Genomic DNA, 25,358 nt, shown 5'->3' with positions numbered 1-25,358 from the left:
GTGTCACATCCTCATCAGTAAGGTTAGACCATAAAGCTGTCTCCTTAGAAGTACGAATCTACCAGGAAATCCAACTAAAGCTGTAACAGCTAGGATCTACTCTAAAGCAAACTACATCCTATAAGAGACAGTTTGTCAAAATTCATGGCTCTCCCAAAACCTGAGAACACAGATACTTATGCAGAATTATTTACAGAATTCCTGTAAACCATGTTAATGGCTGCATTGAGGCTACTGTACCTACAGATGCAAGTCCATGCGTAACACAAAAAACAAACCCCACTATTGGAATCCATATTTTAACGGGTTATATAACAAAAAAAATGATGGCCAAAATCAGAAACAGCAATTCCCACAGAGGCAAGAGCTCTCTGATTCAACTAAACAAACAATGAAGAGATCTAATAAAGTCCAATATGGCTAATTATGAGGACAGGATAGAGATAGCATCCCAGGCCAAGGACAATCACAAGGCCTTCTTCACCTGTGTTAGGAATCTTAAAGGTAATACTCAGCAGTGTGAAGAACTAGTGGAAAGTGGCACAGTCTTTTCACTGTCCAAGGTGACATTGCAAATCTACTGGCTGATAAATGTAGTTCTAACTTCACCCCCACTCCCCCACTACCCCCTGTGAAATCACTTTTAGCATATCTCCCCCAACTATTGACAGAGAGCAGGCCCTGATGTCACTAGCTAAGACCAGAAACACTCCCTTAATGAACCACAACAATATTCAGGTTGCCTCCTAAATAGCCTAAACATGACCTACCAGGATCACTTAAGGTGTTTGTCGAATACAGCCTCAAAACAAGTTACGTACCAGGTGAATTGAGGGGTTCAGTGGTCATACCCCTTCATAATGGTGGACCATCAACAGACCCCAGAAACTACAGACACATCAGTCTGACAAGTCTAATATACAAAGCCTTAAGTGAGTTATCATGGAAATGGTCAACAAGGACATTAACGACCTACATACACTGGACCCATATGAGTTTGGCTTTGTTAAGGGAATGTCTTGCCTACTCAACCTGAAAGGGTCACCAAAGCTATAGATGAGAGTAAAACAGTGCAAACCACCTACCTTGTCTTGGCCAAAGTGCTCAATACAATACCCCACTTCAGTATCATTGACAGACTCTTAGAACTGGGCATACATATCCCCATAACTCACTGTATTACTGGCTGGCTCACAGATAGAACCTAAGATGTCAGGATCAGTGATGACCACCTCCACCAGACGACTTATCACCAACAGAGGAGCATCCCAGGTCGGCTTGTTGGACCTGCTCTTCTTTGGAATCTACTTCTAGGAAGTCAAGGCTAATGTTAAATGCCTCTGGTTCACCAAATTCACAGATGACTGTATATCAGAAGTTATCAGAGATTCCCCCATGACATCAACATCCTACAAGAGGGTCTAATACAAACAAATGACTATTGTCAAAGCCACAGATTAAAACTCAATGCAAAGAAATGAATTATAGTGGCCTTTGGGAAATTGTCCACCACAGCTAATTACTCCATCATTAAATCCCCCCTAAGAGTTGAACTGATAGTTAGGGATCTGAGAACATATGTAGAAAGTAATCTGGTCTTCCAACAACACATAGCCAAGATAGTAAGAAAATGATTCTATGTTGCCCAAGGATATGACATCCAGGTCCAGGAAAGTTATCGTATCAGTCTGCCCAGCCCTTATCAGACCCATCATTCAGTACAATGCCCACTTTGACATGTACCGAACCAGGCACTTGCAACAGTTGGAATGCCTTCAAAGGTTCCTCACCAGAAGACTCTAGGGTATGAATGTCCAGTCTTATGCAGGTCACCTTAAGGTCATCTCTCCATACTCAGTCTCCTAAAGGTTACTGAGAGGTGATCTATGCCTGGCATACAAGGCATCCTCAGATCCAGCTCTGATGGATCCCTTGCACATCCACAAAACAAACAGCACCACAAACACTAGGACCTGAACTTTGCCTGTGACATAAATAGAACCTGCTGGAGAGACCGATGTGCATCTCAAAGGATCCCCTGTGCTATGGAATAAGCTCACCTTTATGTTAAGCAGAGTTTATCCCTGACCCTGTTTGAATGAAGCCTTGATCATTGGATGGGAAATCACAAATTCATCGCCAGTCTGGCCTCCACTTCTCTGATGGACAGAGGTCGAAAGTCAGTAAATTAATCTCCAACTAACATAACCTCTGCATAACCCTTAGCTACCTTCTTACTAAAATAGCTCACCATATAGGCATTCAAGGAACTCAGGGACAAAGATGGGTTGGGTTGCATGGCTAGACTTGTAAAGACCCTGGAGATTGTTAGCCTAGTATAAAACTACAGACCTAATCCATTCATCCATTATACGTAAGGTAGCCAATGCGCCTAATCTTTTTTTCTTTTAAGGTTACAAATAACTTAATGAAAATCACACCAGCAAAAATTTAACTCCCCCAAAAATAACTATAAACTAATGATAAAATCTGCTTAGGACTGTGGAAATAAATAAACAAACAAATGAAAAACTACAAGCTCTTCCAAAGTTGCTAAATTTGCAAATAACCCTTTTAGAACCCACCACTGTATAATAGCACTAAAAAGCCTAAATTGGTTAGAACTACCCCAGCAGCTTTCATATACACAGCTCCTTACCACCTATAAAATTATCCAGCATCTTTCTGCTAGCCCAGCACTGCATAACATGCTACACTACTATGTTACCAGTCACTCATTATGCTCCAATTACCAACTTGTCTATCTACAAACCTATCAACTCTGCTGGGCATTGTACCATATTGCTAAGGCCTAGAACTCCTTACCTGTATCCATCAGGTCAATACCCTCTTTACCATCCTCCAAAACTATTCTGAAAGACTTCCTAGCCAAAAGTTGGCTCTATTTTTGCTCAACACCAGAATAAACTATATCCCTAAATGTGAACAAATACCTGTTCATCTCAAATGCCTCCTTACTCTCCTTTCTTTAGTCACTTCCTTACATCTATCAATTTCTCTCCTCTTGCTTTCTCCCTAAATATGCTTTTCGCTCACTTCATATTGTAATTCTTATTTCTATTATACTAACTTACCTTTAATTTTACTATAAACTGGCTAAAATGTCTCTAAATATTAGATCATTGTCATATAACTCATATTTATTCTCTTAACCAATGTTTTCATATTATGTTTAATTTGGTATACTTATTTAAACTGTATATGTGTTTGTATCATTTCTGAAGATTGTATAATTATTGTTCATAAAATATTTTGTAATACTTTGGGGCTTTGCTCCCTTGGCCTCCACTGAAAATGGGCACCTGCCCAGTTGGACTTCTCCAGTAATCAAACGTCATTAAGTAAATAAATAAATAGTAGAGTGGCCATCAACAAATAAGCCAGTTAATACAAATGGACAACCAAACAATGAGTATATTGAAGTATTACAGAAGCTAATCAGACAGCATTCTGTAGTTATACGTTTCCCATAAAGCAACTTCAATTCATCCTGATTCACCAAATGCTTCTGTACTTCTTTTTTTATTCCATTACTAGGTCTTCCCTGAGGTACATACTTTCAGATATCCTGTAGGTAATTAAGAGCTCTTTTAATCTTCTACACCCTTGCTGTCATAATATTTTTAAACTATTAAGTGATTCTTTAAGAAAATAGGGTGCAAGTGACTTATTCTTTAAATAATACCAAAAGGACACCCTAACCAGTTGTATAAGCATCTTGTGCTGTAGAAGAGTCAAAGTTATCCACCTAGTTTTATATTTAGACATTTGAAAAAATATGTGTGTGTGTGTGTGTGTGTGTGTGTGTGTGTGTGTGTGTGTGTGTGTGTGTGTGTGTGTGTGTGTGTGTGTGTGTGTGTGTGTGTGTGTATATATATATATATATATATATATATATATATACACACACACACACACACACACACATATATATATATATATATATATATATATATATATATATATATATATATATATATATATATATATACATATATACATACATATATACATACACATAAAATCTTAAACAACCTAGTTTCATAGTAAAATTTAGGATCAAAACCCCAAAGCCTCATACCAGTGTATCTTGGCCTGGATTCATCTCATAGAAAATCAATTACCATGTTATTATCAACAGCATGAAAAGCTTCAAAGGCATATAATGAAAAAAGGCAACAGGAAAAAGGTCAGTGTCAAATCTTGCTGGTCCATCTCCATTATAATAATCTTCCACATCCTAACATCTTTTTAATTGTGTCTTTTATTTACTGTTTTTGTATACTGATAATTTAAAAGAAATTTCTAACCATCCTACCAAATACTTAACGTAGGATATCACCATTAAATAGGTATACTTTTGCCTCATGTCTGGGGATGGATCACAATTTATTAGAATACCAAGCTTGCACTAATTAATTTTGTATCCTGACAGATTGCCAAATCTCTGGAGTACCTGAAACAAAAAAAAAAAAAAAACAGGTCTTTGTCATTTTTTATCAGATAACCAAGAACATTTTCTGCAAATAACAGTATCTTAATATCCTTGTCATATATTATATCTGATAGTAGATTGTTTAGTGGTAGCCACCAATATCGCCAAATAAAAAAATAAGACAAGGGCAAAGGACAGCACTGTCATGTGTGTTTTTAAAAAAGGAAGAAAGAAAGATTGTGATAGGCTCATGTTTTAACCCTAGCTGAGGATCCACCATACATTTTCTTGCTCTGGTGCTGAAAGAAGAACCGGAGCAGCATGGCATTTGAGACTTGAGGCACCATGCTAGCCCTAATCTCTTAGGAATGCTATGTCCATGAACTAACTGAAAATGTCTGATGTTAAGCCAGTGCTTTCATTATAGTGTTCTGCAGAGAATGTAACTTGTTTCTGTTTCTAGCAAGTGCACAGCATTTCAAGCAGATCATCCCTGTAATCACCTTTAATATACTCACTGGGACCACTTTTAAAATGATGGGCAGTAAGGACCTTATCACCAGGTTACTCAAGAACAAATTCTGTCTGAATGAAATTCCCAAAGGTCAGAGGGATGTGTGTTTTTGTCACATAGTCAACTTCAAATACAAGTGAAGTGTAGTCTACAGATGAAAACAAAACATACATGCATCTCAGAAAAACATACATTCATCTGTTTTATATACACTTGAAGTCTGAAGTGGCTGGTGTTTAGAGGCTATTTTCTGTGTTTATAATATTAACAGATCAGTCCAAATAATAGATTAAAGAATGTACCATATTGGTTTTTCCTTAATTCTTAGGAGATTTTAGTTGTGTCTGTGTTAAATCCAGAATGCTGCCTATTCCACTGAGATGATCTTCAAGATCACCCCATGAATCCATCATACTTATTTTCCCCACTCTGCAGGGCCCTTCTTGACACTGGTGCAATAACATCATTATAAGACTGAATTCCACACTACCTGCCTCCTGTCTTCTATGAACATTCCTTCTTCCTTAAACATTCTTGTCCTTATGTGTGATTTCTCTCAGGATTATGTTTCCTTGGCACCCTGTCTGCTACTGTAGGTGGACCTATACTATGAAACTCTCAGCTGTCTATCATGTTATCTACCTGCAATGTTTATGTTATCAAAGACACTGAATTATCTTCTAGACTCCTTGAGTCTTGATTGCCTGCTTCTTAAGTTCTGCCTCTTTATTTTATACTTAATATTAAATATTTTTTTAGTTTGCTTGACTGTTGTAAAGTATGCAAAATTGTCACCACCAAAAATAAAAGTTGCAGTATCACTTAAACATTTCTGAATCCACTAGGCAATCCAGGGACAGCACTTTCCACTAAATCTCATGTGTTTGTGCTCCCAATAAGATTATTATAAGCTTTATTTAGCTTTATTCTGCACTGTTCAGCAATATCTCAGCTGAAGTACTCATTACATACAACACTTGAACAAATCATTAAGAATACTTAAGTGGTACTCAGACATGAATTTCAAATGCAGTAAACTTGGACAGTGTATAAAGGTGATGTAAGGATCTATGTGAGAAGCATTACTGTATCCGTGTAGTGTTAATTTAATCTAAATGTTGACAGTATGGACATTATCTGCTTTCAGTGCAGCTGAAAAAAAAAAACACGACTGCTGGCATCCACACATAGTTCATTTTTAGGTACTGACGAAATTCATCCTTAAATGCATTTTAAAATATTATTTTTAAAACCAAGGCATACTTGTGTGTGTTTTTTTTTTTCAAAAGCTGGCTTAGCATAAAAAGTTTTCAGTTTGTCATTCACTATGATGTGTTTCCTTTGGGAAATAAGCCATGTTTTGTTTTTAAAATGTTGGTGAATTCTGAGCATTCCACTCACACAAAAAAGCAGGTTCAGTGAGTTTTCCTGTGGTTTTCTGGGCTAGGATCTGGCAACAGGTCTATGGCAAAACTGGCCTATTTCTAAGAGATGTAGGAGAGGGATTTGGCTAACAAGCTTTAAGAAAACTAAAGAAGATTAGTACAGGAGATGATGATGCAAACATACTGCAAGCCCATCTAACCTGCCTAATTTTACCTTACTATATCAGCTTGGCCTAATGGGACTTTAAATTCACTTCATTTCAATATTGCCATGTGACCATCTTACTCATGCTTTTAGGACTGCGGTGGTGGTGCTGTGGTAGCTTTGTCGCCTCACAGTATGATGTTGTCCTGTTCGATTCTCAGCTAGAGCATCTTCTGTGTGGAGACATGAATGAATGGGCGTACCTTCATTGAAGGTTGTGTGTCAGGACTGGCAACTTGGCATGTAAAAATCTACTGCCAATCATTAGCTGACCGGAGTTCTGCTGTGGCGACCCCTAACCGGGAAAAGCCGAAAGACACAACAACCTCTTAACAAAGTTTACCTCCTGATTTCATTTCAGCAGGCCAATACAAGGTATCACCTTTTGAATAAAAATTGTCGTAGAATTCTTCAAATTTGCTTACCACCCTCTCAGTAAAGGATTGTCCTCGAGTTCTCAGAGTGTTTTCACTGTACCTTTACGGTGTTCATCTGTGTGCACATTTTACACAAAATGCACCATACAGAAACTGGCTGCTCCAAGATACAATGCGCTGCTCATCTCACTGATTTGTCATCTTGCTTCATGGGATTATGATGCACATCTATAGCATCAGCCTTCCTTTGGCCAACTCTATTTTTTCTACATGCATTCAAAAGCAGTGCTTCCTAAAGCACATATAAGGAGATCTCACCATTGATTTGGCAAGTTAAATAATATTACTACCTCCTTCTGGCAAGCAATGTTCTAAGAATTCAGTTATCTCCTGCACAGTTCTTTCCAGAAGTTTCCCATTGGGCTGCTACATATGAATAACTGCAGCTTTCTTTCCTGGTGCTCTGCCACTTAATATTACAAAGGTTCATAATTCTAAACTGCAGTTCAAAAGTCAGGCACTCCACCTTTGATGTAACTGGTGTACTATTCCAGGCATTGTAACTATCATTTCTAGAACTTTTAGGCTATTGCAGAATTGTATTATAGTAGGTGTCTTTTCATGTTTGTCAGAGAGCTCAGCAATGAAGAGACTGAAGACGAACATACTGAGTACTGAGCCATCTCTCACCATAGCAAAGAGGCTCACTACTGACTGATGTCTCATCACAATCTATAGGCCTTAACTGACCTGCATGTGTCACCACAGTCAGTAGGCCTTGTACTAATCTGTGTCACCACAGTGAATGGGGCATGTATTGCCTCTGTGTTGCCATAGTGAACAAATAATGTCCTGCCCTTTGTAAGCATGGCAAACAGGCTGTGTACTGATCTGTGCATCATCATAATGTGCAGGTAATGTACTGACCTATGTGTATCACCACAGAGAACAGGCCTTGTAATGACCAGTGTGTCATCACAGAGAGCAGCCCTCAACTTACCTGTGTATTACCACAGTTAGCAAGTCCTGTACTGACTGATGTGAGTGGCACCACAGTGAGCAGGTCCTGTGCTGACTATGATGAGGAGACCCTGTACTGATTTCTGTGCCATCACAGTAAGCAGGCCTGTACTAGCCTATATGCCACTACAGTGAGCAAGCCTTGTACTGACCTATGTTCCACATCAGTAAGAAGTTTTTTGTGCTGACCTATGTTTCACTGTCATAAGCAGTTCCTGTACTATCATGTTTGTCACCACAGTGAGCAGGTCCTGTTGGGAGTGTCAGCAGAGAATGGTGCTGTTGTGTGCAGTGCAAGGATCTTGAGTAACAAGATGGCTGAAGTTTAGACAACTGAAATGTAAGTAGCAGACAGAGGAAGTATCATGAAAACATAGACAAACAATACAGGGACTATACATGCAAGTGTTAAAGTATATATTACTCTGTGTATGGGAGGGTGAATTTGATGAAGTGGTGGTGTATGTAAAACAGTGGCTAAAAATAATTCCTATAGTATGATGAACTGGCAGGATGAAGTTCCCACTGTTAGTTTGGAGGGAAAAGGGACAAGCAGTACTAGAGTGACAGAGAGCCATAGATGAGGAGTGCAATGGTATACGAGAAGGATGCTGCATTGAATATGAATAAGGAGTTTTCTCTATCAGGTGACATACATTCAGTAGGACATTGACTGATAAATTCCAGTCTCATGCTCTGCATCAGAAAATGAGCTAATAGTTATAACAGCTCTGACTGGATTTGAAAAAGAAGTAAGAAAAGCAGACAGAAGGGGAATATTCTGGGCATTATTCTAAGCAGACTGATGGAATGGAAGATGCCGAATTCAGGGCTCCACTGGGAAAGCAACAATCGTGCCACACTCTGCCAGTATATTATTTAGGAGTGAAATGGCGGAAGACGAGTAGAAGCCACAATGGAGATCTGTGACTGCTGGAGGGACAATGCCAATAAACATCACTGAAGTGATGGGAGAATGAGCCATAGGTTGGATGAGCTACAGAATATTATAAAAGTTGGCATCCTAAGGAGAATGCAGGGCAGGCTTAAGAGGAGAAGGAAAGTTCCAAGCAGTGACTAGAATACCTAAAAGGTACTGTAAGCAAAGCATTGAAAATCAAGGAAAGGTCTGCAAAAATGGAAGACTAAGGGGTAATCAGCTATGGGTAGTATGAAGGAAAAACTGCATAAGATACAAGGTAAGTAAGAGCAGACAAAGCAATTGTACCGAGAGAACAAACATATACTATTGGAAATAGCAAAACAAGTTACTTTAGATGTATACTGGTGAGAAGCAAAAAGTGAAAATAGAATTCTGGGAACAGAAAAGGAATGAGGCTAGTGAGTCAGAGGTCTATACTGACTTCTTTGTGCAAGTTTTCACCAAGAAAAATGCAGAGCAGCTATTTACAGAGGAAATAAGTTGGTGCATGGTTGAATGAAATGGACAGATGACGAAAAGGAAGTCTGCAAGAAACCTACAAAATGCAGATAAGTTAAGATTCATGGACCAGATGATATTCCTCTGAGGATACTGAAGCATTTGGCAAGTGTGCTGTAAAATATGCTAGAAAACCTACTTATGTACCTCTATAGCCTCTCTCCAGGAACTGAAGGAGTACCCTTGGTGTGCAGATTGGCAGCTTTAATACATATACACAATCAAGGGAGTAACTAGGGAACTAAAAAACAGTTACCATGATGTTAGCTCTAGGGGAGATGATGAAAAAGATGCTAAGAATTAACATACTTCAGATTTCTTGGCAATAAAGATATACATTTCATCATGACATAGCTGTGATTTCTACTTATATCACTTTTATTCATACTAAAGTGTGTGAGAATATGGTGCAGAATGGTGCCGTGGATGGAAAACTAGTTAGAAATCAGAACATGGGGAGGGGGTAGCAAGGAAAATGCTGTCAGAGAGAAGGTTGTAATAAATGAAGTGCAGCAGGGGTCAATACTAGGTCCAATCATTTTGAGCATGTAAGGTACTTTGAAAGAAAAAAAAGCAACCAAACTGTAGGGGTTATTAGTTGTGGAAAATCAGGTTGGCTAGTAAAGAGCAAGAAATATATCTGTAGCGTTTGTTACAAAAAGCATGTGCCACCAATGGCAGTTTGAATGGACAGTAACCTGTGCCAGTATCAGATGAGGGCATAATGTACAGGCGTCAGAATTAATGGGTAGAAAGGCAATTCTCCCATAGTATATCAACACAGTGAGTCCGTGCAGTGAATACTGTGCAGTTATAAAGCGACAGTACTGCTAGTGTAGGTCCAAAGAAGGGTAATTAGGATGATGAAGAAGGTGGATGGTCAACTTATGAGAATAGAGTCACTGTAATTGTTTAGACTTGAAGATGGAATGGAAAGAAGGATATTTTGGGCCCATAAAGTATTTATGAGAACTTGTAGAAGCTGAAACTGAACAGGAAGGATGGGGGTGATAGCAAGATCAAGTGTCAAGTAAGGAAAGTAATCACTGAGAGAGTGGTAGATGGGGGGATGTGAACCTGTAGAGTTGGTGAATTGTATAACAATACAGGAATTTCAGAGGGCACAGAATAAACAGAAGTAAAGTATCACAAACAGATGCAGACAGGGGGCAACTGCAGGGAGGCTTGGGAGACAAAAGTCTTCTCCAGTCTGCAGAAGCATACATTTATATGTATTTCTGTTGCAGAAGTACAGCTAGAGAGGAGCAAAGGGGGAAGCACCCTGGCTGCCAGGTTTTAGAAGGCGTGATTAGCAGATCCTTCTTTTTTTTTTTTAGTTTTCAGTTATTTTTTTTTTAAATTTGCTCATGATGTAAATGTGATGGTGGGACAGAAGAGCATGAGGGTAATAGGACTTGGAGGACTGCCAGATTCCTGAAGGGACTTTTTGGTTTTTCTTTCACTCTCAAGTAGAGTGTGAGGGCATAGGGCATTAGGATATGTGTGAAGGCAAAGGGTATTAGGATCTGTGTGACGGCATATGGCATTAGATCTGTGTGAGGACATAGGGCATTAGGATCTGTGTGAGAGGTGAGCATAGGGTGTTAGGATCTGTGTGAGGCTATAGGGCATTAGGATTAGTGTGAGGGCATAGGGCATTAAGATCTGTATGAGAGCATAGAGTGTTAAGATCTGTGGGAGGGCATAGAGCATTAGAATCTGTGTGAGAACATAGGGCATTAGGATCTGTGTGAGGCTATAGGGCATTAGAATCTGTGTGAGGGCATTAGGCATTAGAATCTGATGCTCCTTTCAGAAAGGAGAAGTGCTAGCTTAGAGAAGGGACTTTCTTTTTTTTTTGCTTTTCAACATAGTGTTGAGGAATGGCAGATCCCCAGCTCAAGGAAAGGCACTGGCCATCAAATGATCCAGCTACAGATCTGTTCTGTTGCTACATGTACCTATATATGCATTTCTTCTGTCTAAAACACACATCAGTTCCTTCAAATTTAGTACAGATGTGCATTTATACATAGTTCTTTTGTGAAGAAGACGTATTTATTTCAGTCCAAAACATATTTCCTGTGGGTGACCCTGGACTTCTGTGTTTTTCTTTTTTCCTTATTATTTGTTGACTGCTGTGCTTACCCTCCATAAAGTGATATGCATTCTTCTTCCTCAACCTGTATTTTGATGCATACTTCATCTTAGTACAACCAAAGTCCACTACTGATCATCTATGTACTTGTTGCATGAAGATTCTGCCAACTTCTCCATCATATTGGTTTCCATGTTTTAATTAATATTTCCTAAATTTCTGTCATTACTGTATGTGGCCATCAAAAAATGTGAAGTGGTTCTGGGGAAAAGAAGACAAAAATTATAGGATCAGATGATTCCACTTTATGACTTTTCTCAATATCTGTCACTCAAGATGACCCACTTACGGATGATAATATGAAGTATAGGGGCAATTAAAATAATTATGCTGAATGTTGTCAGCTCCCTGGTACATAGGCAAGGTGCCTCTCTGTAGTTAAGCAATGCCCCGGTGAGCTGCAGCATGTCTGACAACTATCTCTACTGCAGAATGCTGTGAGAAACATTTAGCCATCCTGAACCCTAATGGAATCTGGAATGAAAATCTCTAGAATTGCTTCAAGCAGACAAAATGACACACATGTTGCTATCACACGGCCATGTCTGACAAGAAAGGATTTGCACTACTATGGTACTGCATATTGCAAGCTGTTACTGCCTGGGAGGAAAGGCACAAAGCACACTGCATGGCACTGTATTAAATGATGCAGCATGTGGTAATTTAAATTTGCACTACTACAGCACTGCATGTTATGGTCATAGTGCAACATGTGGAACTGTACAATGCACACTGTCATGGCACTGCATTTCAAAGTCATAATACAACATGAGATAATGCTCAAGGTGATCTGTCATGTCATGGACATAGTGCAGCACTTGAGAATGTACAAGGTATACTATCATGGCCTTGCATGTCATGGTTGCACTGCTCTGGGTGAGACTGCATAAGCTGCATTGCCACAGCATTGAATGGTTTACACCTACTGCCTTTGCAGGGAAGAAACAAAGCATACAGCAATGCATTGCATGCCTAGCTCAGTCTGCCATAGAAGGCAAGGCATAAGGTACTGCAGGTTGTACTCACAATGCAGTGGTTGAGAGTGACCAAGCATAATGTGTGACATACTTGTTCTGTCATGGGTGGGAAGTTACATGACACAGAGTGTGGTGCTGCATGTCATGTTCCAGCGGATTAGCAGGCAGATGATAAAACAGTTATGTCTTCAGTCTGAGACACACAAGTCATAGTCCTCTCTAACTTTCATCATTTTTTTCTCATAATGTTAGCCTAATCCACTCTGAAGATAAGGTTCCCAGCCAATAATATCTTTCACCAATCAAAAGGGATGGTGAGGATCACTTAGAGATGAATGTGACTAGTGGCATTAGAGGCCACTAGGACTTTTGAAGAAATAAACATATTCTACATATAGTTCTTGTTGCAAAATGTTGCCTAAAGATACATGCACAATACCTCTCTGCTCCATTTCCATATTTCTTCATGAATTACTACCTACTGTATACACCAGTTACTGATAGATACTTTGGTCTCAGTAAATAAGCAATGCATAGTAATATTTCATTAGACTGTAGACTAAACATACTATTCAAAATGAGCTGTTAAAATTCATTACTTAGTAAATTTTGAAATCGTAATAGCAGGACTAGATTTATTATTAATGGCAGAAAAAAAACATTCATTGGAAGCAGAGACAGGAAATGTCAGGTTCCATACTCCTAATTTAGACTGTATTTGTGATATTATGAAGGCCAAACAGGATGTTGGGCTGCACTAAGCAATTTAGAATGTCCTCAGGTCAGCGTGTCACAACATTCCTGTGAAAGGTTCTCTTTTATCCAGTATTAGAACTTTGCTAGTGTATACCAAAACTGAAAAAAAAAGCTAAAACCTGATATGAATAGCTTTTATGTTACAATTCTATTAAGAGGTATGAACCTCTTCATGCTGAAATACCAAAACTGCAGAGGGTAGCCTAATTCTTGCTTCTAAATCCTACAGTGAGCACTTCTGACAAATTGCTACACTTTCAAGAAATGTAGCACATTCCCAGGACAATAACTCTGCTTCTTCCAAGTTTTCTGTAATATCACTCTCATATTTGTCACACTTGCCATGTCTGCCCTTCCCTTCCTGCTTCCTGCTATACACCACAAAAAGTCTTGCTGGCAGATATGACCCACTCTGGCAAATCCATTTCACTTGTCAAGAAACTGATAACTGATAAAGAACTTATATTTGATAATAAAATCATTTGTAGAATCCTTCCAGGGGATAGATATATATGGGATCCACAACTCAAGTGTGGTGGAAGTCAGCAAAGCAGACATTCAAAAGTACCGGGGTTAGAGAATATGCCCCTTTCCAGGTATTGTGCAATCTCAGAGTTAGAATATTTAAGTAGTAGGGGGGTTGGGATGTATTATCTTTGAAGTGCTCAGAAGTTATGTATTGGAGCATGTGCAATAGGGTTTTGATGTGTTTTCATCCTTTTGTGGCCAATATTTTCCATATTGATCTACTGAAGTTTAATTAGTTTAACTTCAGTAGATCTATGTACATAAGGGGGACAAAACAACACTCATGTTCTTATTCTTCTCTGAGTTTCACATTGACTAACTCAAACTGGTGACCTTCCATTTACAATACTCTGGGCATCACTATGATGCAGATTAACAAACAGTAAAGATATTGTATTCTCCCTTTTGACTAGTACCTTTGCTGCCCTCAGCTATTTTCCTTGTCCTTCAGCTTGCTTCCTTGTTCTGTATTTCTTTCACCTCCCTCCACTCCCTTACACCTTTTTTATTCCCTATGCCCCATTTGCTGGCCTCAGATTCCTATTTAGCCAAATTTACCTTCTGTTTTTTTTTCCTTCCTTATATCATTGTCCATTACTCTGAATACCCCTTCCTTGATTTGTTCTCAGAGCATGTCCATGCCCTTAGTTTGTTGATAGATCCCCAACCCATCTCTCTCCCTCAGTTTAGCATAATTTTCTTCCCCCAAAAATCCATATCATCTTCTTCACCCTTTTCTTGCCATTCTACAGAGTAACATGACCAGTGCTGGCTAACAGGCCTTCATCTGGACATCCCTGCTCACCATAGCTTGATCCAGGAATTCTGTCCATTAGGATACAGTCTCATACCAGCTCACTAAATGCTTCATGGTCTAAGGCCTCATTCACTTTCTACTTCCCTTCTGTCATGGACATTAGAATCTCCCAGTTTATTTCTGGCAGATTCACATCCCTAAGTATTATTACTTCTTCCTCCTACCTCATGCCATTCTTCTTCCCTCCATTTTCTCATCCTCCTCCCTTGGTGTGTCTAGGAACTTATACATTATATATATATATATATATATATATCAATCCACCAGCTATGTAACCTTTTCCTACCTTAACTGGCAGGGTGCTTACCCTAAGCTCTGACCATAGTTGGTCCCTCGTTCCTTTTCTTGGGGTGGCGTTCCTCCTCTTCTGTGACACCTCATTGGATGTCCACTTTACTACAGATCATAACATTCCCTCCATTCTTCTCCTCTCCTTTCTATCATTCCTGAGCAACATATGCTCTGTCATATTGCATCTGACCCCTATTGTCAGTGTCCCTTATTTCTGTGCCACATGCTGAAATACCAAAACTGCAGAGGGTAGCCTAATTCTTGCTTCTAAATCCTACAGTGAGCACTTCTGACAAATTGCTACACTTTCAAGAAATGTAGCACATTCCCAGGACAATAACTCTGCTTCTTCCAAGTTTTCTGTAATATCACTCTCATATTTGTCACACTTGCCATGTCTGCCCTTCCCTTCCTGCTTCCTGCTATACACCACAAAAAGTCTTGCTGGCAGATATGACCCACTCTGGCAAATCCATTTCACTTGTCAAGAAACTGATAACTGATAAAGAACTTATATTTGATAATAAAATCATTTGTAGAATCCTTCCAGGGGATAGATATATATGGGATCCACTCTCTATGGGTATACCCAAGAATGATTGAATTGTACATTGAAAGATGTACATGTTTGGGATAGCAAATTTGCTTTGTCTGTAAAGGTACCTTAAGGAAACCCAGCAATGTATGTTTTGGAGTAAGAATATTATAGTTCTGTACAACACCTGTGTCATTCATTCTCCATTCTCAATGTCTAGATTACTATTACAATGCTGTAGATTGTCCTGAAGGGGGAGGGGGATACGCTTTGTGGTTGTTATAGTCCTTTATGTCTCTATCAATTTTACGTTGTTTATTTGTGACCAGTTTATTAATTGATGCTTCAACACTTGTCAAGATTCTAGTATAATCATATCTGTATTTAACAAATTCTGAATTATTTAGTAACCATGTTTCCAAGTCGGTTAACTCTTGCAACAACATATCAACTTCCACATTATAAATGATGATGAAAAAGATGCCAGGAAGTAACATACTTCAGATTTCTTGGCAATAAAGATATACATTTCATCATGACATAGCTGTGATTTCTACTTATATCACTTTTATTCATACTAAAGTGTGTGAGAATATGGTGCAGAATGGTGCCGTGGATGGAAAACTAGTTAGAAATCAGAACATGGGGAGGGGGTAGCAAGGAAAATGCTGTCAGAGAGAAGGTTGTAATAAATGAAGTGCAGCAGGGGTCAATACTAGGTCCAATCATTTTGAGCATGTAAGGTACTTTGAAAGAAAATAACAGCTAAACTGTAGGGGTTATTAGTTGTGGAAAATCAGGTTGGCTAGTAAAGAGCAAAAGAAATATATCTGTAGCATTTGTTACAAAAAGCATGCCACTGCAATGGCAGTTTGAATGGACAGTAACCTGCAGCCAGTATCAACAGATGAGGGGCATAATGTACAGAAGCGTCCAGAATTAATGTGGGTAGAAAGGCAATTCTACCATGAGTATATCAACACAGTGAGTCCGTGCAGTGAATACTGTGCAGTTATCATGAGTTTATTGAAAATGTTAGTGTAGGTCCAAAGAAGGGTAATTAGGATGATGAAGAAGCGTTACTGCTAGTGTAGGTCCAAGAAGGAGTAGTGGGATGATGAAGAAGGTGGATGGTCAACTTACAGAGAATAGGAGTCACTGTAATTGTTTAGAGCTTGAAGATGGAGATGGAAAGAAGGATATTTTTGGGCCCATAAAGTATTTATGAGAACTTGTGGCATAGAAGCTGAAACTGAACAGGAAGGATGGGGGTGATAGCAAGATCAAAGTGTCAAGTAAGAGGAGAAGTAATCACTGAGAGAGTGGTAGATGGGGATGTGGGAACCCAGAGTTGGTGAATGGAGGTCACAGGAATTTCAGAGGTACAGAATAAAAACAGAAGCAGAAGTATCACAAACAGATGCAGACAGGGCAATTGCAGGAGTGCTTGGGAGACAAAAGTCTTCCAGTCTTGCAGAAGCATACATTTATATGTATTTCTGCTGCAGCACAGCAGAGAGGGATGTGAACCTGTAGAGTTGAGGTGAATTGTATAACAATACAGGAATTTCAGAGGGCACAGAATAAACAGAAGTAAAGTATCACAAACAGATGCAGACAGGGGGCAACTGCAGGGAGGCTTGGGAGATAAAGTCTTCTCCAGTCTGCAGAAGCATACATTTATATATATTTCTGTTGCAGAAATACAGCTAGAGAGAGACAAAGGGGAAGCCTCACCCTGGCTGCCAGGTTTTAGAAGGCGTGATTAGCAGATCCTTCTTTTTTTTTTAGTTTTCAGTTATTTTTTTAAATTTGCTCATGATGTAAAAATGTGATGGTGGGACAGAAGAGCATGAGGGTAATAGACCTGGGACTTGGGACTGAGCCAGATTCCTGAAGGGACTTTTTGGTTTTTCTTTCACTCTCAAGTAGAGTGTGAGGGCATAGGGCATTGGGATATGTGTGAGAAGGCAAAGGGTATTAGGATCTGTGTGGCGGCATATGGCATTAGATCACAATGTGTAGGGACACAGGGCATTAGGATCTGTGTGAGAGGTGAGCATAGGGTGTTAGGATCTGTGTGAGGCTAGGGCATTAGATTAGTGTAGGCATAGGGCATTACAGGATTAGTGTGAGGGCATAGGGCATTAAAGATCTGTATGAGGGCATACACTGTTAAGATCTGTGGGAGGCATAGAGCATTAGAATCTGTGTGTGTGAGAACATAAAGTATTAGGATCTGTGTGAGGCTATAGGGCATTAGAATCTGTAATAATGAGGCTAGGGCATTAGAATCTGTGTGAGGGCATTAGGCATCCTCCATAAGGGGATATTTCCATTTACTTCAATGTAGTGTGGTCTCAAAGTTGGAATATTTAAGTTGCGGGAGATGTGGTTAAAGCAAGTAGTTCTGTTTTTTTTACTTTTTTTCATGTCTTTATTAGGTATTCGATGTTACCAGACTTCAACGATATGGTTTCGATCATATTGTATTCGAAGTTCAGTAACTTTGAATATCTAATAAATACCTGTTACTACTACTTATAAGCCAATACTAGTACTTTCAGGATGCGGCTGTGTCTACCTGTAGCATTAAATTACTATAAAAAAATTTTCACTAATAGATAATTTTAACCAGCTTGTTTCTGAAGAAAATAGAACCTTTGTAAATTTTAGTTGGCATCACAAAACTTTACAGAATATTCAATAAATAACTGCCATTTTTCATTTTTATATTAAGCTTTGGTAATTCAGGTAAGTAGAATGTGCAATTACATTCCACACATAACAAAACCTTAAAAAAACACGTGTGTTGTGAATGATGGAAGAAAGATAAATGAAGAAAAAAATCGTAACTGCTTTTGCATGTTGTTTAAGCAGTTTTTATGCCTGTGCTTTGATGCAATGACCATTTTTTCATGGAACTTGTAGAAAAATATGGCCAAGATTCTTTCAAAGCTGCTGCGGAAAACTATCGATGTGGCAGCAGCACCAGTTTTCGTTTGTGTTTTATTACTGCACTGAGATAATTAAAGCTTACATAAAAGCAGTTTCAGCTGATGAAATACTTTCATTTACCCTTTGTACTTTGAAAACTCAACAAGTGATGAGAGCAATGAATTAAACAACAGAAGAAAAGTTGCAGAGTTTTAGAACATGCAGTACCACCGCAATTAAAATAAGTATTTCTTTCAGTTATGTTACTTGAATAAAACCACTACAAAATAAATAAATACATAAATGAATAAAAATAAAAGGTTAAGTCACTGAAAAATCTTAAAGGAGTAACTAAATATCTAGTCAGGTTCATCAGCTACATTGTTGCATAATTTTTTTCCATTATTTGAGAAAGACCGATAAATGGGTTTGTATATCACTAATGAGACAGGAGTACTAAAGCAACTCATATAAAATATACAATCATATTTATCCTTTATGAACTGCCTTTAAGTCACTGGTTATATTGTGGTTATTCCATATGTTAGAAAAGCTGATGCACAATGCATAATGCAATGTCTGTTATGTTGCAACAAAGAATTTTATTAATGTATTTATTTATTGCCTTTGTTGACTGAGAAAGTCTGACTGTTCTTTGCAAAATTCCTTTTCAGCAAAGGCCTGGGAAGAAAAGCTCTGAATGTTTGTATTAATTAAAACTACTTATATTACAAACAAGAAAAATTCTACAATATTCATGGGTATGTACATAAATTACAGCAACACTCTTTAAGGAGATAACAGATAGTTAGACAAATATCAAAAGTCATACCTCTCAATCTCTTAGCGCAAGAAGTCTGGACAAAGCCTAAATAATGAGGGGATAAACACCCAAAACTAGAGATAGGTTTTAAATATTGCTCTGATAAACTTAGAAAACTGTAGAATAATAGGATTTGTGTTACCATGGAATTTCCTGAAGGATGTGAAGTCTGAAACTCAAATGTATGTCATTATTTAGTGAATTCAATCCTCTGTGATTTGCCAGAAAAAAAACACACCTTTTATGGGGAACAGACTAAAAATATGAGGCAAAAATCTGGATATTCTGTGAAAATCTGGACAGTTGGTAAGTATGTTACAATTTGTGAAAGCTGTGTTTCATGTTAATTAGGCACAGTAATAATAATAGATTTGGTACATGAGAAGAAGAGCCAATTTAGATAGTATTGGCTACTTAGTGATCACAAGTATATAGCTACAAGTTGTTAAGTGATAACAGGATAAAAAAACAACCAGAACTAGGTTGGGCTATGTCCAGCTGCAAAAAGGATGAAGAGGAGATATCATCAGAGTTGTGTGAAGTTAGGGTAAGATGTGATTAGGAAGGGGATTAAGTTAGAGTGGTAGAGATGTGAAACTAGTTTATGGAAGTATGAACAAGTGAGATGTGTGGTGAGGAAAAGAAGAGAGTTGGAGTGCAGCCTTCTAGCTTATCAGAGGGAGTGGTAAGTAATAGGTAGCCTGTCTACCACAAGAGGAGCGGTTCTTGGCCAGGAATTGTAGTTTATTGATCATTCGGGAAGTTGTCCATCTCTTTCAACTTTCTGGTTTAAAAGACCACATCTGCGCTTGTTTCCCATCTTTCCTGTAACTAACCTACTGGAAAGCACTAGAAAGCCTTAAACTGATACAAGCCTTCTCATAGACTCATAGATTAGTACTAGGCTAATGGCCTTTGTGGGCCATTTTAAGCCTAGCCAATTATCAAACTCTGCACCTTTGGTTTATAAGGCAAATACCTTAACCATTATGCCAACCTCCCACCCCTCTAGCTTAAAAGAGAGACTTTGTAGTGATTGAGTATCAGTTTTCTGTATTTTCTTGCTGGACTTAACTGTTTTCCGCCTAAACACTGATTTTTCCAGCACTTATTGTGATTTAAAAGCTTGTTTTTTTCACATATTGCACTTATTTGACTGTCTGCACTTTTAAAAAGTTGTTTTTTGTTTAAATAAATTGTTTAACTGTTGTAGGCTACACACTAAAGTACGATAGCCTTTTCTGATCGCTTGTAGCCATTTAAAGCTGTTTTAAGTGTACTTTTTGCTGTTTTTGCCTTATCTTTTCAAAAAAAATGTCCTTGTTTCCTGCCTTTCTAAGCTAGTATAGTCCAGTTTTAAGGCTAGTGCTGAATTCAGGGCTGTGTTACAAGTTTCTGAGTTGCCCATACCTTACTTGGATAGAGGGAAGTTCTCTGTTCACCTGTGAGAGAGGGGAACTTTGAGCAGCCATCTGTCCCTGGAGGAGTGGTTCCAGCCCAGAAGTTAGAAGTTTAAAAACCGCATTTGCACGGTTTTGTGCTCCGGGCAGCACCGGTTAGCTAGGGTTAAATTATTTCCGGCTTCACTAAGTCTCCTTTTCAGTTTTTCACTTGAAACTAGTCTAACTCTCAACCTAAGCACTCAAAAAGCATCCTACAGTCCAGCACCTGCTCAGACCTAATAGCAAGCACTAATATACCCCGACACTTGACTGCCCAGCAGGGCAAGTCTCTTTATCCACCCCTCACCAACCAAGTGACTAAGCAGCTCACCTTACTATTCAGGCATGACCAAAGGGCAACTTCAGGTGTACTCTCCAGTCCAGCTGGTGAATCTGGGTATCCTGAGGCAATGTTACAACTGCCTCATGTACACAGACAGCCCTCTCCTCCTACCACAAAACATTAACATATGCGAGAATATACAGCCAAACTGGAGGCTAAGGTCTCTCCACCAAAGACTGGAACAGACAGTCATGAGGAGAAGATTAACACTTGCATCACACCTCCAGCCTCACATAGACATACTGAACCAGCACTGGCAAAAAATACACATAAATACACTAAATCATGCTCGGAGGCTCTACATAAAAACCTGCAAAAGCATCAGAGAGCTCCAAAGCAGACATCCATAAAACCTGCACCTCCCGTCATAAACCAGACAACACATAAAACACAAAATCAATGTGCTGCACAATCAAAGCCCTTAAGGTGAAATAACATACCTAACACACTAGTAATAGGTAACACAATAGACAGGCACACTGACGCCCCACTCACTAGGCTGGACAAGGAGAAGGTTACTGTTAGCTGCCTATCAGGAGCCAGAATCCACCACATAACACAAGCACTCAGGTCATTCCAGAACAAGTACAAATATAACTCTGTCATTGTTCATGTTGGTGTGAATGACCTGAGGCATCCTCCCTGGACTACATGAAAAGAGACATGGAAGAGCTCTCTGATCATGTAGCCCAGGCGGGTATGACCCTGATCCTGAGTAGCATCCTGCCCTCACCATGAATGATACCTCAGTATAAAGAAAAAATGATCAATTTCAACAATTGGCTAAGCTTCTGGTGTCATTCAAAGGGGATCCAGTGTCTGTCAGCCTGGGATGACATGCTCAATAAGCCACGTTGCTTCACAAGAGATGGCTTGCACCTGTCACCCCTTGGATGTTGAATACTAGCCAAGGCTCTTGCTGCCCCCATAGTGCCTTTTTTAGGCAAGGCTCAAAATTCAAACCCACCATCGTAAACAGCACAAGTAGAAAAATGAGGGTTATGCTACTCAACGCCAGGAGTTTAAATCTCAAAATGCACACGCTCGAAGCACTCCTAAATATGGAGAATGTTGATATCTGTGCAGTAAATGAAACCTGGTTCAACTCATACCACACATTTCGGCCACAGAACACGGACCGAAACACAAAAGGAGGGGATGTATCCATATTCATCAAGGATACTCACACCTCCAGGTTAATGGCACAGCATGATACCTCTGAGATCATCCATGTGCAACTAACATCGGGCAAATCTGCAATGCAAATTGTGGCCTGCTACAGATCACCATCCATGACCCAGGACCACCACTCCACCTTTCTGGAGAAATTGGAAAACATGAAGGTCCTACCGAACACCCTGATATTGGGCGATTTCAATTATCCTACCATTAACTGGGAAAACTACTTGAGTACAAACTCCCAGGCTCAGTGCTTCCTGGAATTTATCAACTCAAATGCCCTCGATCAGCTGGTAAACTCCCATACCAGAGGCCACAACATATTGGACCTGGTCATCACCAACATGGGCAACAGGTGTTCTGTACCGGAGGTCAACCCGTCACTGGTTAGATCAGACCATAAACTAATCACCCTGGATGCCCACACCCCACCACCACCCCCAACCAAGGAAACCACAGTGAAAAACTTTTCTAAAGCAAATTTCACCTTACTTAAGGCAGAGGTGGTAAGCTTCACAGCCCCCACGCTAAAGGATAACACTGCCCAAGATGCAGAATCCTTTACAACTGCACTCTATGAGCATCTACAAGGATGCATGGATCGTGCCATCCCTAGAAAAACCAAGACTCACTCCCCTAAGAGAAGGAAACCAGTCTGGAGGATCCCTGCCATAAACAGGTTATACAACAGAAGGAGGAAACTAGTTCAGAAAAAAATCAAATCCCAAGAAGGAAAGACATCCCTGATCAGTATCAGTAAGAAACTAAGGTCCCTCATAAAATCATCCAAGGCTAATTTCGAAAGAAAAATAGCCAAGGATTCGAAAGATAACCACAAAGCCTTCTTTAGCTATGTCAAGAATCTAAGTGGCATCTCGCAGATATGCTCTGAGCTAGTGCAAAATATCACAAAATATACTGAACCTACTGATATTGCCAACATCCTGGCAGATAGATTCAGTGCAAACTTCACCTCCCTCTCACCTTCAAAAAGGCCCACAACAATACCGGAAAAGTGTAGTGTCCCAGAAATCACAGAAGCACAGGTGAAAACAGCCCTTTCAAAAGCCAAAAACACAGCATCAATGGGGCAATATGGTGTCCCAGGCTCTGTCTTGCACAAACTACAGAATGAACTAATCACCAACCTAAACACGCTGTTCAACCTCAGCTTCTCCACACGCTACATGCCCATAGAATGGCACACAGCAACAGTTATTCCACTCCACAAAGGAGGGGTCACAACTGACCCTGGTAACTATCGCCCCATAAGCCTGACTAGCCTGGTCTGCAAGGCTATGGAGTGCATCATCATGGAACTCATTAACAAAGACATTGGGAACCTCCAAACACTTGACCTGACCCAGTTCAGTTTTGTTAAGGGCAGATCATGCCTACTAAACGTGGTTGACTTCTTACAGACAGTCACCAAGGCCATAGATGAGGGAAAGGTGGTTTGCACAGCCTACCTTGATCTCGCCAAGGCATTTGACACCATTCCTCACTCAGGTATTATAGAAAAACTCACCAGTGAGAGCATAAACCCCTATGTTACAAGATGGGTTGCCAACTGGCTTACAGACAGAACTCACATGGTAAGAATAGGGGGCTCCAGGTCCGACTCTAAACCAGTCACAAGTGGTGTCCCACAAGGGTCGGTTCTGGGACCCCTACTGTTTGGCATATATTTCTCAGACGTACAGGCAAACACAGGAAGAATATGGCTAACCAAGTTCACCGATGACTGCAAACTGGGAGGCATAATTGACTCTTCGGCTGACATGGACATCCTTCAAAAAGGCCTTACTGAGACAGAAACCTGGTGTCAAAGTCATAGCCTCAAGCTAAATGCCAAAAAATGCATAGTCATCCCATTTGGGGAAAAACAAAACACCCACGAATTATCACATAGGCGGCAGCCCCCTTAATATAGAAGCGGTAATAAGAGATCCGGGGACCCAGGTAGATAGTAATCTCTCTTTTGGCAATCATATTGCCAAAGTAGTTAGGAAATCCTTCTATGTGGCCCATCTAATTACTAAGGGGTTCGTATCTAGAAATAAAGAGGTTATAGTGCCCCTCTACTCATCACTCATCAGACCCATCATAGAGTACAATGCCCCATTTGGATGTACCTCACAAGACACTTCCTACAGCTGGAAAGACCACAAAAGCACCTCACCAAGAGGATTACTGGCCTCAAACATATGTCCTATGTAGCCCGACTGAAAAAACTCCGAATGTACTCAGTGGCATATCGCTTACTCAGAGGTGATCTCTGGCTGACTTACAAAGTCATGGCCAACTCATAATTAATGGACATGCTCCACCTAAAGAAATCCAAGTCACTGCGAGCCACGCACTCTAGTGAGCTAAACCTCACCACAACAATAAATAGAACCTGCTGGAGGGATAGATTCCTGTCACAGACTCCCCATGCTTTGGAACAAAATTCCTAACTACATTAGGCAGAGCCCCTCGCTAACACTCTTCAATAGAAACCTTGACGACTGGATGGGTAACAGAAAATACACCCCTGGGATCACTTCATTGGCTCTGCTTGACAGAGGCTCAGTTAATTAATCAATGGGGTGGCGAAAGCCGACACACTCTGGCTAGGCTTATAAATGCCCTCGGGCAAATAGCCTAGTACTTAAATATGAACCTGTGCAATAACACCAGAGGAGGAGAATTAAAGTTGAAAAGGAGGAGAGAGACAAGCTTGGTGTAGAGGGCATGTGGGGTGAGAGAGTAGTGAAAGAAGGTTGGAAAAAGGATGAGGGTGAGATAACATAACAGGAGGTGAATTAAGATGAAAAACAAGAGAGAGAGAGAAAAACTAGGTACAGGGGAAGTTATGTTTGAGACAGTGAGGAAAATGTCGGAAGGAAAGAGAGATGTTTGGGAAGGAAAAGATAGAGGGATGAGTCAACAAATGACAATACACAGCTGCAATAAAACAGCAGGAATTGTAGGAAATTATATATCAGTTGTAACATGTAAGGCTAATGGACTTCTTATACTCATAAATATACTGCATTGTTTTCAGTATGTGCATTGCATTCCTCATGATCTGTATCTACCCTATGTTTCAGCAATAAAAAAACAAACAATGCTTTCTTTTCTCAGAAATATAAAGGAGATTTTTTTCCTGTATCATTTTAGCACTACCTA

This window comes from Protopterus annectens, chromosome 12.part0 (assembly GCF_019279795.1).
Source record: "Protopterus annectens isolate FY-2018-M chromosome 12.part0, PAN1.0, whole genome shotgun sequence".
NCBI lineage: Eukaryota > Metazoa > Chordata > Ceratodontiformes > Protopteridae > Protopterus > Protopterus annectens.
This window is presented reverse-complemented; position numbering follows the sequence as displayed.